Here is a 5,786-nt window from a genome sequence, read left to right as displayed (position 1 = left end):
TTCTGTTTGGCAACCTGTCTCCTGCAGCTGCTGAGCAGAGAGAAAAAGAGCCACACACCTCTTCTAGAAAACTCTTTTCATGTTGGAAAGCTGTGTAAAAAGGAGCAGGATAGGAATGGAGATGGACACAGCTGATTTTGTTAACTCACCAGGTGATGTGGGCAAGGCAGGCATTCGCCAAACAGTAGCAGGTGAGGAGCTGTACAAATGTAAGCACCAATACTTGAGTTTAATGACACTGTGAGTTCTGGGTGGGTTCCACCCCTCACGGGTGCCCAAGTAATGAGACTTTACGACCCCTGGGGGTTTCTGTGTCTGGGAACCCTGGTGATAGGATCTTCTGACCCAGATTCCTGCAGTTATATCCACAAAGCAGCTCTTGGGGGGGGACTGTGGTAAACTGGCAAGTATATAGAGGGGAATGAGGGATTGACTTCATCTGGAATAGTCAGCTATATCTTTTCTCACCTGAGCTGATCCCAAGGGACCCAGAGGACTCCCTCCAGGAAGAGTTAAATGGTGAGGAACTAGGGGAGCTGGGTCTGTGTTTAAGGCAAACTAGATGGTGGGAGTGATGTGGATTGGGCAAAAGCACAAGTGGGAGAAGAAAGACATTATCAAAATTTCTTTAAAAACACTGTTTTGAAGGTGAAGTTCAGAGCAGACAACTGCCCTGAGCTTAGGGCTGATGAGATACCTTTGTTAGAATGTCACCAGCACTGAAAATCCTGTGCCAAAAGAAGCTGTGGGAAGGGGACTGTGCCTAGAATAGCTATGAGGTTTCCAAGAGGGCCTGAGTGCTTGGGTCACACAGATTTATTGAGCTGGGAACCTTGTCTCACTCTGGGGGTCAGACTAAGGTGGCCCCTTTGCAATTACTTTTATCAACAGCAGATGAAAGGGGAGTTGGTGTTGGGAGTTCATGAACCCTCTCAAATGCTCCCAACAGCCTGAGTCTCTGTGTTGTCCTTGCAGCACCTATTTCTGGGTAAGGAGAGTTAGTGTGTGCAGTGCCTGGGTGACAGATTGCTGTTGCCTGACCTGGAACAGGGGATGTCACATCTAGTTTTAGGCCTACATGCATATGCATGCTTGCCTCCATCCTTTTCCCTATTTAGAGCAGCCCATGTTTATTAAAAAAAAACAAACAAAAAACCAAACCAAAAAAAACCACCCACAAAAACAAACAAAAAAACCACCACAAGCTTTTGCTCGAAGGTCAGTAGGTAAATATATAAATGAGGGAATTAGAATTAGTTCTTATTCTGGAGCCAGGTGCTACCTTCAGACCAGGGATAGGGCATCCCTCAGGTGAAGAGAAGGGTGTCACCATCTGGAAAGATCCCGCAAGGTTGTCCTGAACCAGTGCTTGAATAAGAGAGCAGAAGGTGATTAACTGCTTGCTGTGATACAGATGCTGGATGAAGAGGAGAGCTGAAGTTATAGAAAACTCCATTTCTGTTCTCTTGCATCATGAGTTCCCAAGTTTATGCTCGGTGAGTTTATTTAAATTGCATCTCTGGTTCTATTTGGAACTAATATTTTTATTTTCTTGAATAAAATGTGTTTTCCAATGTTGTTGCCCCTCCCCAAACCACAGCCAAGCAGCATCTCAGGCTACTTTCTTAAATCAAGAGAATTGTTCATGTCCATGAGAGCTGGAATAATAACATCTGAAAGAAGCCATGAGACACAACAGGAATTCATTCGTAAGTTAACAAAAGCTGTGCAGTGCAGCATAAGGATGATAAGGGCAGGTCTTGGGCAGCATTTGTCAAGCTAAATTCCTTTCTGTTGAAATTGTTCTACTTGGAAGAATCATGGACCAGCTTAAATGCTGCTTATATATAAGTTTGTTATGTAGTATTTCTTGGTACAAAGCTGGGTAATAGAACAGGGTACAGGACAGAAACAGGAGAAAGTGTGATATAGATCAAAAGAGAAAGAGAAAATTGCTTATATGCCCTACCAAAGGGGGGGGGGGAAGTACCACCTGGGTAATGCAGAGTATTTTCCATGGAATTTGTCACCTGGAAGAGGAATGTTTTGGTACTCAGTGGAAGGGGACTGAACTGGAGATGGGCCTGATGCTGAACACCTGATTAAAACCAGAGCACACAGAGCCTGAACCCAACTGTAGAAACAATGAAAGAGCTGGGAATGAGTTTGTGTGCAAGATCTTAACCAGACGATGAGATGCTGTAGCGAGCAAGGTCACCTCTTCCTACTGATTTGGGATTGCTCTTGTAGTGGGAAAATGAGGTCCTACAGTAAATATGGACTTGAATGCTAAAGCTCTGCCTCAGTGCTCAGAGCAGGTGGACAGAGCAGGCCAGTGGTGGAATATCACAGCATCTCTTGGGCCATGAGTCAGACCAGACTCGTCACCATCATGCGGCTTTCCCGTCACAAGGACGTGTTCGTCCCCTCTCGTACTGCATTGCCACGCACCTTCAAGGAAAAGGAGCCACAGCTCAGTGCTGTGGCCTAGGATTGTGGCCCTCCTAAGGCACAGGCTCAAAGAGAACCTGGGGAGTTATCAGCCCTCTCCCATGTGGAGGGGGTCACATGCTTTTTCTGCCTGGGAAAAGTTAAACTGAGTCAATTTTGCATGTGTGAGCAACCCCTCTCAAATGAGAGCAAGGAGCTGAGTTACCCAAGCCTGGTTTTTATGGATCTGTCCCACAGTGCACATAGGATCTAACACGGACCTCAGTGAACAGAGCTCTGTTGCAGAGCAGGAGGTGCCTGTCATCCACATGGATTGAGATGCCTGAATCAGCACACTTGTTTCCCCAACAGTGGAAGCATCAGTAGGTTTATTTTCCATCTAGATGCTTGTTGATATGCATGGTGTAAACCCATCATTCCAGCTAACACTGACAGAGGCGGAGAGGTCTCAGAGTAATTAACCACCAAGCTCAGATGTTGCTGAGAGTGGGAGGGGAGAGGAGCTTCAAACAGCATTCTAGCATCAGCTGCCTCTTTCTTAAAAAAAAAAAAATAAAATCTACCAAACAAGTTTAAATTGCTTAGAAAGCTCTGGGAGTTGGAAATAAAAAAAAAAAAAAAAATTGAAAAAAAACCCCCAAACCTGAAGTTGCTCTGGGGAAGGAAGAGAGAGGCAGATTTGTGGTACTCTAACAGAGCTGCCAAGAGCTCAGCTCAGAGTAGGTGGAGAAGATTGACATCATGCTTGCAGTGACTTCTCAGACTGGAAGAGGTTAACCCAGCTGTTCACTTTTCCATTCCCAGCACCTGAGGCTACCAGATAAAGCTGAGTTCCCAGGAAAGACCCCCCCATCTCCAAATATTGGCAAGCTGTGAGCTACAGCTGGTGTTTGGCTAGAGGCTAATCCTTGAACGCCCAAATGCCTGTGTCCCCCAAGGCTGATCATCAGCCCGAGCCTCAAAGGAAAGATCCACATGCAGCACCTGAAGCCCCTGTACTCACAGGTAAATGGATTCCTGATGGCTTTTTCACCTGCTGCAATACTGCTGCTGCTTTTTAGGGAAAGAAGAGGTAGGGCATAGTGGAGCAGCCACTGTGGACATTCCTCAGAGCTGGGCTGCGGTGCAAGGGCGTGTCAGGGGTGGTAATTTACCTGCCCTCTTCGCTGACCCAGAGCCCCCTCCCTGCCCTCAGTCCTGTGGAATCTCAGGATGCAGCTACACCCAGCACGAGTGAGGCAGCCCAAAATCGCTGGTTTCTTTTCCTGTCTCGGTTTTATCTTAGATCTCGTCTGCTGACTCCTGGCCTGACGCTCTGCAGGCTCGTTCAGGTTGCCAAGGGAAGCAGACATTGCTCCCCAGGTCTCAACTCACCACTTGCCGCTGCTGTCTGAACTCGATTAAGATAAGGGGCTCTGTGGGCAGGGTCACGACTGCCCTCTTGCTGATGCAATGCCAAGCGGGCTGGGAGCTTTCAATAAAAAGTAATTAATGGCAAAGCAGACTCCTGCAGTCTTGCAGTCTCTTGTATTTCTGTTACTTAGGCTTTTAAAGGCAACGGGATCACAGTGGCTTGACTTCCTCCTCTAGCCAAAAATAGGAAGCACACTTAATCTGGTGACCTCACATCCATCTTCTGCCCTTTATTAGCACCATCTATCTCCTTCTGCCTGCTGAAAGGCGACTGTGCCTATCCTCATGGCTGGGACAATACAAATATTGCTCAATTGCAGCCATGCTCCAAATGAAATTACTCAATTGCAGTGCTAATTGAATTATTTGAGTTTAATTATTCCATTAGGACTTCTATCAGTACAGTCTAAGCTGCTTGCTTTCTCTCTGGGCTAGCATCACAATGCAGCATCTGGCCACACAGGGAAGAACTGGTTTTACTCACTCAGACCGAGTTAGGCTGAGGAAAGTCTGGCACTGTTCAGAAATGGTGCTCTCAAGTTCAAGGGGAGATGTCAAGGCTGCAGGGACCTTCTTTTCTCCCGTCAAAGGGTTTCCATGCACAATACTTGTAAGCAGAGAACAGAATCCTATTTATGCAGAAATAATTTTGTGTGAACAGTTAGTGACAAAAATACTTGTGAGGGTTTTGTAAGTGAAGGAATCAGTCCTAAATATGCCTGGCAGGAATCAAAAGGAGCAGTTGCACAACATGAGCCTGTGATTAAGACAATATATAGACAGTGATACAGTTGCTAAGGGCTGCTTACAGTCCACACAGAGGGGCTGAGATGGGGCCGCAGTGTGAAGTTCTCCAGTTCTTCTGAGGAATTCACCTGGACAAACAGAAAAACTGCTTGGAGTTTATTTCTGATTCCTATCCCAATATCCTGCCACTATCACCGAATCACAGAATTGTTAGGGTAGGAAGGGACCTCTGGAGAACATCTAATCCAACCCATCACTGGGTTTTCCTCACTCTTAACATCATCCAGAGCCCTTGACTCATGGGGCACACTGTTATTAGAAAGGGTACTCAAATCTTCCCCTCCCTTCAGCCAGGTGAGCTGCCCTGGTTGATGCAGCATCAGTTTGGAGCTGTGACAGGTGCACTGGAAATAGCCCTGCCTATCTCAGAAGGAGCTTTTCACCCACAGGTTCTTCTCCTGCGAGCAGAGCTCAAGCTGTAACACCTCTGTTCTGCAGCAGCCCAGAGCTCTGACTGCCACAGACAGCCCTGGCCTTTGTACTTGATGTGTGTGCTGCGCTTTGGAAATCCTTCCCTTGCCTTAAAGCTGCTGCCCTTGCAGCTCTGGGAGCAGAAGTTCCTGAGATTCACAGGTGGAGGTATCACCCTTCCAAGAGACAGCAGCGTGCAAGGCAAGGATCTCCAGGGTGGGGACGTCTCTGGTGTCGTGGGGTTTCTTGGGGCCGTGTATCAGATGGACCTTTTCTTGCGGAGAACACTCATGGAACCCTGTGGGGTTCAAGTTGCTGGGACAGTGCTTCCTCAATCCTTGGTGGCTGGTGATCCCAGGGAATCCTTTTGTCTCTTTGCCCCACTGCACCTGTCCCTCACGCTCACCTGTGCTGCATGGTTTTATCACATTGGTTTTATTGACCCAGTGGGGCACAGGAGAGGAAGTAGAGGTCAGAATCTGGGTGTGCAATGGCAATTTTGTGGCAGCTTGTGGTAAAATGCTCTGCCCTAGAGTCCAGAAGTATCAAGGGATCATGGTTAAATACAGATGTAGGGGGATTAAGTGGTAACAGAGTCATTCTTTAAATATTTTTTGCATACATTAGGAAAAATCTCATGTGGCTCGTTAACGGTATAGAGATATTGGCACTTTGATCCTGGCTGCTGTGGTGGAGTTTGAAGG

The 5,786-nt window shown here is 47.0% G+C and overlaps 1 long non-coding RNA gene across 2 annotated transcripts; it reads left to right on the top strand.

Moving 5' to 3' along the window:
• The first annotated feature begins 314 nt into the window (after positions 1 to 314).
• On the top strand, positions 315 to 4,073 carry LOC138110239 (uncharacterized). 2 transcript variants are annotated; one of them, XR_011150840.1, is made up of 5 exons: positions 315 to 519; positions 1,415 to 1,496; positions 1,601 to 1,709; positions 3,256 to 3,456; positions 3,737 to 4,073. It is a non-coding gene; the product is annotated as an uncharacterized lncRNA (long non-coding RNA). The 2 variants fall into 2 exon arrangements; XR_011150839.1 differs by having other exon boundaries at positions 3,256 to 4,073.
• The last annotated feature ends 1,713 nt before the right edge of the window (positions 4,074 to 5,786 follow it).

This window comes from Aphelocoma coerulescens, chromosome 4A (genome assembly GCF_041296385.1).
Source record: "Aphelocoma coerulescens isolate FSJ_1873_10779 chromosome 4A, UR_Acoe_1.0, whole genome shotgun sequence".
NCBI lineage: Eukaryota > Metazoa > Chordata > Aves > Passeriformes > Corvidae > Aphelocoma > Aphelocoma coerulescens.
This window is presented reverse-complemented; position numbering and strand designations above follow the sequence as displayed.